General features: G+C 41.6%; 1 protein-coding gene across 1 annotated transcript in view; it reads left to right on the top strand.

Moving 5' to 3' along the window:
• The window catches only part of LOC102574601 (septin-2), a 62,982-nt gene extending 53,415 nt beyond the window's left edge, over positions 1–9,567 (top strand). The window contains exon 13 of the mRNA XM_006270931.4: positions 8,719–9,567. The gene's annotated coding sequence lies outside the window, so the exon portion shown is untranslated. The remainder of the gene's footprint in view (positions 1–8,718) is intronic.
• The last annotated feature ends 3,367 nt before the right edge of the window (positions 9,568–12,934 follow it).

The following is a 12,934-nucleotide window of genomic DNA, read 5'->3' as shown; positions in this document are numbered from 1 at the left end:
TCCTCTCAGAATTAAAAAAAAAAAAAAAAAGTTCTCTCCCCAATACATCAGAGATTGCACAACATGCTTGGATAATACGAGAAGGAGAATGTTTTAGTTATCTAGACAGATAAAAGCTGGAGCACTGAGAGATGAGTGTCATGGAATCAAATTCAAATATATGAAATAGTCACTGATTGCTTTGTGGGCCTGTGTTAAGGAAAGAAGTTGGTTTAATTCTATGGCCATATTTATTTTCCACATATTTATATTATGGCAGATGTGCACTGCCGCATATACTGATTAAAATGTGCTAAATGAGTTCTTGCCATACAGGCTTCAGATCCATGGGCAAGATGATGCACAGCATAGAACATACTGTGTCAGACAGCTGTGAAATCATCATCATCATAGCTGGTAATCTTTCTGAGACAATGGAATTATGCTGAAGGAACAGGATGGGCCATCTGCACTTTGCTTAAGGGATGCCTTGGGGAAGTGGTATAGATGAAGTGGTATAGATGAAGACTGTAGACAGAAATTGATTGTGTTAGAGCTGTGCAAAAGGATGCATAATTTGATTTTTTTTGTTGTTGTGTCAGAGTGGAAATTTGTGAAGGGATTGGAGAAGTGGTGGTGGAGACATGGCCAGCAATCAAGGAGAATGGAACAGATCTTGGGGGATGGGGCAGCCAATACATATAGACTTCATTATCTCATCCAAATTTCAAGGAAGACTTTCTGCCCCTCACTTGTAATTTATAAGAAACAGTCCTGCCCAACATCCTTGGATATACCACTTCATTTCTATATATGTGCCTGCTTTCAACTTTCAGTTTTGCTGCTGTGGCTAATAGTAAAGGAAGTCTGATGGGTCTAGAGGGACCATGGATATGATTTCCCTTCCATCCACAAGGCAGAGCATAAGGGGTGGTGCCAAGCCAGTGGACAAGTTGCAGGGTAGCTGGCTTTCAGTGGAAGTGTTCCTTACAAAATATCAAAGTAAAACACACCAGGAAATGTTTGCCATTTACTTATATTGCAGTATTCTTAAGGATTTATATGAAGTAGATACAGAATTTTCACAAGATTGTGTTTTTCAAGTTGTCTGTTTGCATTCTAAAATGCTGGGCAACATGGCATCCCTGTAAATAAGTATAAGAGCTCTCTCAGCTCTTGTATTTTGAGAATTCAAGTAAAAGATTATGTAAGTATGTGTATGGAGCAATAGGTAACCAAAAACTAAACCAGACATTGCTTTCTTTGGCAAGGGGGGTAAGCGTGCTCAGAAACCCTGTTAGCTCAGCAAGGGCATTCAGCAATGCCTGAGGACTAAAAGGGAGGTGTACAAGCAGTGGAAGGGAGGAACTATCACCAAGGAGGAATACTCCTCCTTGGCCCATGAGTGTAGGAGGGCTATTAGGAAGGCCAAGGCAGAGATGGAGCCCAGGCTAGCGTCCAGGATTAAGGACAACAAAAAGTCCTTTTTCAAGTACATTGGGAGCAAGAAGAGGGCACCAGGCAATGTAGGGCCCCTGCAAGACACAAACGGTAATCTGGTGGCCACGCCAGACAAGAAAGCTGATATTTTTAACAGTTTCTTTGCCTCTGTTTTCCTGAACAGGGACCGGGATATCCCACCTACCAGAGGTAGAGACAATCTTGGGGATAGCTCTATCAAGCCTTCAGTCAGTGCAGATGTAGTTAGGGATCTTCTGGAAGGGCTAGACATTTTTAAATCTGCAGGTCCAGATGCCCTCCACCCAAGGGTGTTGAGGGAGCTGGCAGGGGTCATCGTGAAGCCTTTGGCCCGGCTGTATGAGCATTCGTGGTCATCTGGCCAGGTGCTGGGGGATTGGAAACTGGCTAATGTGGTCCCTATTTTTAAGAAGGGGAGGAAGGAGGACCCAAGTAATTATAGGCCTGTAAGCCTCACCTTGGTGCTTGGGAAGCCCTTGGAGAGGATCATCAAGGAGCATATCTGTAGGGGGCCTGCAGGGGAGATCATGCTCAGGGGCAATCAGCATGGGTTCACCAAAGACAGGCCCTGCCAGACCAACCTGATTGCCTTTTACAACCAAGTAACTAAATCCTTGGATGATGGTGTCACTGTGGACGTAGTCTTTCTAGACTTTAAGAAGGCCTTTGACACTGTCTCTCACCCCATCCTCATCAATAAATTAAGCGACTGTGGCATTGATGCCTGCACAGTTGGATGGGTAAAAAATTGGCTGATGGGGTGCACCCAGAGAGTAGTGGTGGACGGGCTGTACTCAGCCTGGCGAGATGTGAGCAGTGGGGTCCCCCAGGGCTCAGTCCTCAGGTCTGCACTGTTTAACATCTTCATCAGCGACTTGGACGAGGGGGTGGAAAACACGCCGTCTAAGTTTGCTGATGACACTAAGATGTGGGGCGAGGTGGACACACTTGAAGGGAGAGAGAGGCTGCAACTAGATTTAGACAGACTACAAAAGTGGGTAGATGAGAATAGGATGGGGTTCAATGTAGACAAATGCAGGGTGCTGCACCTTGGGAGAAGGAATCCACAGCATACATACAGGCTGGGGAGTTCCCTTCTTGAAAACACAGAGGCAGAAAGGGATCTCGGAGTCATTATTGACTCCAAGATGAACATGAGCCACCAATGCCAGACCGCAGCCAGCAAGGCCAGCCATACCTTGTCATGCATCAAAGGTGCATCTCAAGCCGGTCCAGAGAGGTGATACTCCCCCGCTATGCGACTTTGGTCAGGCCGCAGTTGGAGTACTGTGCTTGGTGAGAGGGCAGTAGGACAGGCCCTATGAGGAGAGACTGAGAGACCTGAACCTGTTCAGCCTTAGCAAGAGGAAGCTGAGGGGGCCTCACCTGGTGGCTGCCTACAAGCTCATCACAGGGGATCAACAGCAAATAGGCAGAGCTCTTTTCTCCCCAGCACCACCTGGGGTGATGAGGAACAATGGTCATAAGCTGATGGAGAATAGATTTAGGTTGGAGATCAGAAGGCAATATTTTACAGTTAGGGTGGCCAAAATCTGGAACCAACTTCCTAGGGAAGTGGTCCTCGCCCCTACCTTGGGCAAATTCAAGAGGAGGTTGGATGATCACCTGTCTGGGGTCTTGTGAACCCAGCATTCATTCCTGCCTGTGGCAGGGGGTCAGGCTAGGTGATCTGTTCAGGTTCCTCCTGACCCTAGCTACTATGAAACTATGAATTCAGCAGACCCTAATAAAACACAACCTATGAATCTGAAATGTTTCCTTTCACTTTTAAAGAAAGATTTAGTAGATCTACTATTGGAGTTAATGTCATCTCAGAGCCTGCCTACCTCAGGAGTAATGGCTCCCAAATAGATTTTCTTGAAGAAAATGAAAGGATTGTTATAAGAGATGGAGTTCTGTCCTTCCCCTTCCCTCGTTCAAAAAAACCCCACTTAGCTTGCTGCAATCTGTTTCCCCTCCTCATTCCTGCACATCTGGATCGCTGTTATCTTCCACTCGGACAATTCTGGATAGTTTCAGGGTCATATTGGGACAAAGACGGCTAAACCTAAGCTATGTAAAACGAATATAGCCAGAAGGAACTGCAGTCATACTTCCAGTGAAATCTTTTTAGAAAAACCAAGACATTTTGTTCTCATAACATCTGTAGAAAGTGTGCTGAAAACTCCACTATGCTAGCAGATTTTTTCCACAAATTAGGGAGATAAGAGTGGTGTCTTTACACTGTTGTTCTCTTCTGACAAGCATAACACACAGACAGAAGATAACTAGTTCTTACTACAAATGGATGAACATAATTTTCTTTCTTTTTTTAATGTAAATGCAGTGCATTCTCCTAGCAACCAGTCTTCCAAGTGATGTTTGATACCGAATTGATGTGATGAGAAATGTCATCTGAGGAAGAATGTATCGTGCTGTAGTTTTTGGCAGCTGAAGTCCAAAGCTTAGGGAATGTGAAGCTTAGGCAAATTTTTAGTATTTGGAACAACCACCTGGCACAGCCTGTGGATGTTTTTTATGCTAGGATAGACAGGCTAAGGCCGCACCATTCTCCTCCCGTTCTTTTGGCTTTCCTCAACTTGGAAAGGTGTGTCAGCCTGTCATTTACACAAGTTTTGTTGAATGATTTGCAGCTTTACTTGTAGAAGTTAGGCTGTTGCAAAACATTCTGCTTACTAGTAAGAGAATCTGTCTTTCTAAATGGTGTGGGTGGTTCATGTTCTCCTTACACACCAAGCAGTGGTCAGGCCTTGCAATTAATTTGAACAGCAAGGTCTCTTCATGGATCTGTAAGAACTTCAGCAAGTGACATAACTTTACCCACTGTAAAATGGGAATAGTTGCTTATTTTGCAAGGCTGTGAAGGCTCAAGACTGGTAAAACATTAAACTCCTAGTATGAAAGTCATTATGCAGCTTGAAGTTCTGTAATGTTTATGAAGTGCTTAGGATTGTGGATTTGTTTTTTTTAGAAAACTATTAATACTTGAGGTGAGGAATATAAAACTGTTCTATGTAGGCCTGTTGAGATAAAAATATAATTCAAAACTCATCCATTTACTCATCCCAGATTGGTAGACCATTTGCATTTATTGAATGTAGCTGGGACTTCAAGCATCATGTGCTCTTATTCTAAACCTAGCTCTTCCAAAAATTCTCTTTGTGGCCTTGGGTGAATCATTTAGTTTCCCATGAGAACACTGCAAATACCTTTGAGACACTACATGGAAGTTATTCTTCACTTAAGTGCTAAATAAATCTGAAGTATTATGAAGCCTGCAAAACTCTGCTTTTTCCTTGTTTCTTGAAGCATTTGGTATGCTGAGTTCCCAGGAATTCAGTGCTGCTTTGGGAAATTCTGTACCAGGAAAAAACATCCTGCTATTTCTCTCCTGCAGTGTGTCCATTTAACTATATAACTTCAGATCTCTGACTCTTCAAAACTCCATTTCCATTCAGTCTAACCTTTCAGCGCTCTTTCTGAGGTCAGCAGAAGGAGGAATGGGAAAACGCCCTGTACTTTTGTAGACTTTTATCTGTTCAGTGTAGCAGTTCTTAAAAATTTGGAGGATTCAGTTTATTATTCAGAAGCCATTTTTAGTCTGTCCATAGGGATTACACATAGATTGGGAGCATAAATCAAAATGTTTACGGCTTTGCTCTGGAACAAAGGAAGTTTTGTGAAGTGCTGGATTTCTGATTTCTTTGAGTGAAAAGAAGTGCATTTCAACATTTTGGTTGAAATGTTTGGAATGATGGAAAAAAAAAAGATGGAATGATTTTCCAACAGTGCAGATGCATTCCTATATAATAATTCCATATAATTACAGGCCCTGTATCTCAGCATCAGCTGTTCTGTCAGTTAAAAAAATGAAAGCTTGATTTCACTGAGTGATCCCACATCAGAAAGACATTGCATCAGATGATTGTTTCACGTTAAAAAGACTTGATTACATGATCTTAAACATTGGCTCATTGTAGGAAATGTCAGGGGTTTTTTATTTTGGTGCAGTGTTATGAATTTGAATTTAAAACAACATCTTTAGTTATCAAATTCTATTTTTTTTTTCCTTTTGGAGTTCTAAAAGCTCTGCAAAACTCCAATTTAATATGAATTGTTACTGGGGAGGAGGAAATATTTATTTTTCAATAATACTTAGAGGTCTAAAGTGAACCTCCTTTGTACAGTACCTCACACATATGCACTTGGAAATAGACCCCACAAGGAGTAATTACATTCTTTCTTCTCTTGTCCAAGTGCACCAGTCTGTTGTCTCTCTGAAATGAGTCTGGACTATGCTATGATGAAAAAAGTTCAGCATGTCCAACTGTGCAACTTTATCACCAGCACACAGTGCAGGGTGTGGGGGTTGGAGAAGAGGTGCTTACTACTGAGATTCCTTAAGTAATAGGGAGCCTGAGGAGTGGATTGCTAGGGTCAGTCCAGTTTATAAAATAGCAGCAGGGATTTGGGGTAAAACCAAGGTTTCATATCTGCTTAAAACAGCATTTTCAGAACGGCTGTAGTCTTATAACACAGAGGAACATGACTTCAGTAGGCAGGCCAGCAGTAAGCATACTAATTTTACTGATAAAACACAATAAAAGGAAGTTTGAAGGCATCTGGACCAGTTCCAGATACTTAAGTAATGAAATGTAATATGGGGAAAATAAAAGATGCTTCTGCAAATCAGCAGAAAGGAACACAAAATGGAACAAACTCGAAGCAGAGAGATTGACTAGGATGGTGAAATAACAGGAACTCCCAAAATATTTAGCATGTGTGAGTCAAAAGTAGCCAGTGAAATATGAAGTACAAAATTAACTTCTTTTTTGAGTTGAAGCAAACTTTTCCTACTGCTATGTCTCCGAGTAGAGAATGTCCTGGTGATTGAAATTCTCATGCCTAGGGCCATTCAGAAGTATGGCATATTCCCAAATTTCCACTAATGCTAATTATATGAATGCAGCAGCGATGACCAAAAAAAAAAAAAATTTGAAAAAAGGCAGCTGGGATCAGAGAGAGGAAAAGGACTTGGCTTATAAAGCAGGTTTCTTACCTTAAGGATTACATGGTGGAGGAAGAGTGTCTTCTTAATTATTATTGGAGGGAGTTATGGGCAAACATCCTTGATGAGTCATGTGATCTTACCTTATTACTTTTCCTTTGGTGACATTTTCAGGTTGCCTAATAAGAATTGTTTTATGGTGTGATCCTTTGAGGGGTAACATTCTGTACAAGCTGTTGAGTCAGAATTATTTAGAAAGGTCCTGAGGGCATACTGTTTCAAGCTTTGATCTTGTCATAAGATCAGAGCAGGTTCTGAATGAATGAATTAAGCCTCAGTGGGTTATCTTACTGAGATGATACGAGATATTCCTGAATCACCAACCCCAAAGTGACCCTCTATGCTTGAGTCAGTATATAATAATTGTCCTTCCATTGGGCTACAGGGCAGGACACCCTGTTGTTGGATGCAGTGTAGTCTGTCAGAATGCACTAATTATAGATTCCCTGGAACTTGTTATGGAAGTTAGGGCTGTTAACTTGGGGGCTGTAGCTTTCTGAACGCCAGTATATGTGCATGGGCATTGACACGTAGCAGCCAGCAAACCCTGGCTACGTAAGATTTATCTTATGGCATTACATTGGAAAAACTTACTACATTACATTTTTTTTGTATGACGGAGGTATTAAAGTTATTTAACCACTTTGGGGTCAAATTCAGGAAAATATGGGAGACTTACTGATTAGAGCAGCAAAACCAGGCGTCAGATTGGTATAAGGGAATGATGAGAATATAACAGATGCCAAGAGTAAAATGTGTTTTCTCAGCAGAGAGAGAAGGAAATGCCAGTGAAATGAATCCACACAGTGAACGTGGGGTGAACTTTGGCTGTTTCTCTAAAAGGGGTTTATAATTATAAAATGAACAATGAAAATCAGATTGGTAATGTTTGTAACAACTTGGGTTTGCTTAACTCTGTAAGATAATCGGATCCTTTGGATGTGTTTGAAACTCCGGCCCTTTTCCTGAATCTGAAATATCAGTTCCCATCTCCATTTGGGATATTTTCCATAATGGCCACACTTCTCTTCTACCTGCCAGGCAGCTGCACATTTGTAGACTTTTACAATTTCTCTTTTCAAGTTGGAATCTTGTTTTAGTATAATAGTTGGAGTTTACAGTCAGCTGCCCATGATCTCTGACTTCTTAGAAACCCAGTGCTGGCTTGTTTCTGTGAAGTGACCAGCTTAAAATGATGGATGACTTGTTAGCTGCACAAAATGTGCATGATGAGAACTGCAAAGAGCAGAGGAACGTAGCTATTTTCTAGTTTTGCTTTCCATTCCATGTGATACTCATGGGGGATGCTACCTTGGATCAGTGAGGGTGTACTGTATTAGGTGTTTGATCTCCTTGATATGGCAGTCTTACTGTTTCCTTTTTCTGTTTTCCAGATAAAAGACTGGATAAAAGCAGCTCATTTGTTTGTGACCCAGGAGCCTAGTGGCTACAGAATTTGGGTATTTTTAATTTGGATTCAAATTTGAGATACCTTTTTAAGATGCCTGATTTTTTTTTTTCAGGAAGTGCCGAGCATCCATCCTCATAAAACCGGGCTTCTTTATGGAGCTGCAGATCATTGTCCAAATGTGGAGATAGCCGCCTAAATTAATTTTGGAACTGTAGACCAATATCTCTTACTATATGAGCAGTTCAGGTGGACGTGGAAAAATGTATTCCTTTTCCAGTTTAGCATACACCTTATGAATAATAAAAACTTATTTCCTTTTAACCTCAAATAGATAAGTAGTTGCATTTAGCTTCCTAAAAAGAAATCAAACTGCACATTGCTGCTGCAGACACTTCATGCTCAATATAAGTCATCTTACGGGCTGATGGGAGTGTGGGTGTGTGAGAAAATACATAACTAAAAATAAATTCTCTGTCCTCTGCTCTTAGTAAAGATTTGAGTGTATTAGATATTTGAACCAAACTCAATCCAGGAGCGAGCAAACACAATACCCACTAATTTTAGTGAGTTACTCTATTCATTCCAGCTCTGACATGGGGGTGTATACAGTGTGGTGAGTAAGTGTGTTGGTTTCTAGGTTGTACTATACTCTACCAGGATTGATTGAAAATAGCAAAAAAACAGCTTTTTGAGTAGTTGAAATATTTATTCTTTTATTGTCTGTCCTAATACACTCTTGTTTTTTTTTTTTCACCCGCAGTGGTATACAGTTCTCTTAAATGGATGGGTGCTTTATTCTTTTTGACACTAATGAACCAGTGATAATGCTCAAATGAAATGCTGGATGCTGCGGATCAAGCGAAACCTGCAAAATAAGTTTTGAAGATTATGTTGTGCAACAACTTTTTATATATATCTCTGTCCAACCTTAATCATGGTCTATGTATCTCTTGTTTTTTTTCTTGGTAATAATGTCTTCATACTTATAGGAAGGATAATACACCCTAATTTTTATCTTTTTATCCAAAAATGTCCTGCACTACTTGTATTAGTCATTGTGAATGGGTTTAAGATGATGTACCACCTTTCAGCTAGGTCTTGTCACTTAATGCTGAAAGATTTTGTGAACTGTTTACAGTAAATGTGTATTTGTTTGCACACTATCCTAGCTTTCATTTGCTCTCTTAGTTGAACCATTATACCTAATCACTAGTTTATCATAACTTTTTTCTCTCGTATATAATGATACACCTGGGCCATCTGTGTAAGTTGTGCTTTTGTTTACTTTTGTAGCATCATCTCTTGTGGTTTATATGTGCATAACGTAAAACAAAAGGTTCAAAATACTGATGCTACGCCATGATGATAGAGAGGCTGACTTTTTCTAAACCAACCATAGTGCCTTAAAAATACGTAGACACCCTGCATGCCAAATAACTTTTTTGGATATCTATGAAGACTTGACTTCAAGTATGGCTGCACAGTTTTCTATCTAAGGCATTTTCATTGCTCAGCCAAGCGACTGCTGGTATGTACTGAACTTTTTTAATGTATATCATAACACTAAATTTTCCTTGGATTTTTTTTAATAAATTGAATGAACATTAAATGTTTTTTGTGTTTATCCTTTCATTTAAGTAAGCTTGCTATTTAATAACCAAGTCATATACAGAACATGTATTAAAGACTCAAAATATTTATCATGAAGAAAGAGGCTTTTTTCCATGGCTGGTCTGTACACAAACTACACTAAAGTAGCTTAAATCATTTTAAAAATTGACTTTGAACTTAGGCACCTAACCTGCTTAGGTGCTTTAGAAAATTCCACTGAGCTCCTATCTTCTGAATCAGGACAGCTTTAGCAAACAATTTTCTTCAAAGGGATGTGTATTTGGCTTGTATTAAGTGGTGTTAAACTGGTGCTAAATAGGCATGATATTGTAAGGCTTCAGTGTTAATACAGAAGTTGCCAACGTGAAGTTGAAGGTGAAATGAGCTAAACGGTCATTATTCATATACTACTTTATTAAAAACTTCTACAGACCTGCCTAGTGAGAGGTGGTTATTTTGGGGGCTGGGGAGTGGGGTGGATCTGTGCACTTGTTTCTCATGAGTTGACAAGGATGTGCATTCAACTAAGTTAATATATGATTTCTTGTTAGCAATATTTCTTCGGTGATGTTTCATTATGTTCTACAGCTGTCATAAAGCATTATACTATCCATTTGTGCTCATGAAAGTCAGGAGACTGCTAAGCCCTTCCCTGGTGACTAGAAGGTAATTTTGTACTATAGTAACTCTTGGGCAAAGGATATGGTCTGAGAAGCAAACTTTCAAAAATCAGTGTTTTGGGGTGCCTGAGTATACTTTTAAAAAGCCTGATTTTTATTTTTTTTTCTTCAGGAACTGCTGAACAGCCCTTCTGAAAAAGCAGTCCTCCCACTACTTTCCCTCCCCCCACTCTTTCCCTTTTTCTGTTTTCATTTCAGTAGCCAAAAAACGAGGTGCTGAAAATCACTGATCACTTTTTCAGTTTGTCTCAGAATTCCCATTGGAGAGAAATAGCTGCATAAGCAAATAAAGATTAGTGACTGATGCTTGTGTCCCTGTCTTTGAGACTGTGCCCTGAGATGCTCGGTCTGAAAAAGGATACTCAACTTGAAAAATGGTCTAAAAAGATTTGACACTAGACCTTATATTTTGAACAGATACATTGCTCAAATTCCTAATGTTTCAAAATAATTTTTAGTGTTTATTGATTTTATGACTTTCCCAGCAACTTCTAAAAGTTATTCTTCAACCACACTTAGAGCTGTGGTTTTGTTGGAAGCCTCATGGTTTATGGAGGAGGATGTATATTCATTAAAGCACTCTTTGCTGTTGCTTGATGTCTGTCTGAGTAGTTCTCTTGAGCTGTAGGATTTTTGTTTGTTTGATTGTTTTTCTTTTTTGGATCTCCCTTTCCACTACGTTCTCACTTCTGGCAGGGCAGTGTTTAGCTCAGAGGTGGGCAAAATATGACCCATGGGTTGGATCTGGTCCTTCAGCTGATTGGAGCGCCTGCAGATTGATTGTATCCAACCCACAGTGCCCTGCATGGGGCTGAGTGCTGCCTGTTCCTGCCCAGGGCAGCCAGAACTGTGCTCCTGCTGGCCCTGGCCAGGACGCGCAGCTTCTCAGTGGGGCTGCTCCCAGTGTGACTGCAGCTGCCTGGGTGGTGTCTGGATTCCCCACCACACCACCTCCAACCTCCTGTCCCTGCTGCACCACTCTGTACAGCAGGCACTGTGGAGAAGCTGTGGGGATGCATGCTGGGCAGCAAATGCCCAGCCAGGCGGGGGGAAGCTGGAGCTGGGCAGCTGCTGCCCCAGTATGTGTGGCTCCAACTCCTGGCTGCCTCCCATCCATTTGGCTGCTTGCAGGGGTCTGTTCATCATGCTGGGCAGGCAGAGTGGGTGGAAGGTAGCTGGGAGCTGAAGCCCCACCCGCTGGGGCAGGAACTGCCTGGCTGCAGCTTCCCCCCTACCCAGAGCATCACAGAAGGGGCAGAGGGGGAGGAGGAGCTGCTGGAGATGGGGGAGAGCTGAGCAGTACCTGGGTGGCTGCAGCTGTACTGGGAGCAGTGCGAGCAGGAACAGGTTGGGACTCAGCTCCACGTGGAGCGCTGTGGAGGCAGCCATGGACCAGATGAGAGGGGAGGGGGTATGGACTGTACCTGCAGTGCCTGGGCAAGCTCTGGTGCATGCACTCCCTGCCCCCCTTCCCCTCTTCCCTTCCCCTCACCCCTGACTGGTTCTTGGGACTTAGCACGTGGGCAACCCCTCATTCTTGTACACCCCCCCCATCCCCTATGCCCACCCCCCACATGCCCCCCCCACACCCATCCCTCCCATGCAAAATGCAAGAGTAAGACTTTATTTTGAGGTATTATGCAATCTCTCTATACACACAGAGTATTAAAAAACCCCCAACAAATCAGCACAAAAAGTATTTTTTGCAATAAAATTAAAATGCTACAATAGATGTTTGATTTTTAGTATATGATTTGTTTTTATGTGTAATTTGTTAAAATGAGATCTTCATAAAGGGTTTGTGTGCAGCCCTTGTAAGCTCACCAAAACTGTTTAAGCTGCCCTCCAGCTGAAGTAATTGCCCACCCCAGGTTTAGCACCAGGTACTCCACATCCATCTGCTTTCCATCTCATTTTCCATCCCAGTGTTGTTGGCATAAGCAGACTTGCCACTTCTAAGTGCAGGACTGAGAGTTCACATATGACTCTTCTAATGGCTTATCTTTAGCAGGGTCTGGGGGAGTGTGGCTACAATCTGTTCAATCTGCACTAGATTTAAAAATTCTGGGGCAGACTATAAAGCCATTTATGAAACTAATTATTGGATCGTTGGTGCCGTGTAGCGTGTGGTGGAGTCTCCAACGGTTTGTGGTTGTCTAGTGTTTAGAAATGAGCAAATGTGGAAACAATTACTTGACATTTTTTTTTTTTTTCTGAGCCTTGACTCAATGGGTGAAAATGAATTTGGGATCAATTCATGGAGTTTGTTAAAACAAACATGCCAGGAGATACAAGCCTTTCTTTGTTTTGATCTGGAGGATTGTTTGGGGAGAGGAGGAGGAGTGATGATAGCGTAGGTGGAGTAACAACCACAATAAGCATCTGAAAAGCCAGTGCTGTAGTACTGGTGCCAGTTCTGGTCCAAAATCTGGAACTACTATGCAATTATTATTCTAAGCGTAGCCATTGCTGTGCAGAGCTCTTGTGTGTGTCAAAGAAGTGCATGTTAGTACACACAGAAGTCAGCCAAATACTTAGACTAGAAACTATTCTTGGGCAGTGGGGAAACTAACTAAGCAGTGATGGAGATTTACCCCTCTTTCATATATAAGATCATAGTACTGGTATGAGCTTGGTCAGTATTACTTGAAGGAAATGGTAACCTCAGACTACCTGACAGGTAAG

This window comes from Alligator mississippiensis, chromosome 10 (assembly GCF_030867095.1).
Source record: "Alligator mississippiensis isolate rAllMis1 chromosome 10, rAllMis1, whole genome shotgun sequence".
In the NCBI taxonomy this organism is placed as follows: Eukaryota; Metazoa; Chordata; order Crocodylia; family Alligatoridae; genus Alligator; species Alligator mississippiensis.
The sequence above is the reverse complement of the archived record's forward strand: the minus strand, read 5'-3'. Positions and strand labels throughout refer to the sequence as shown.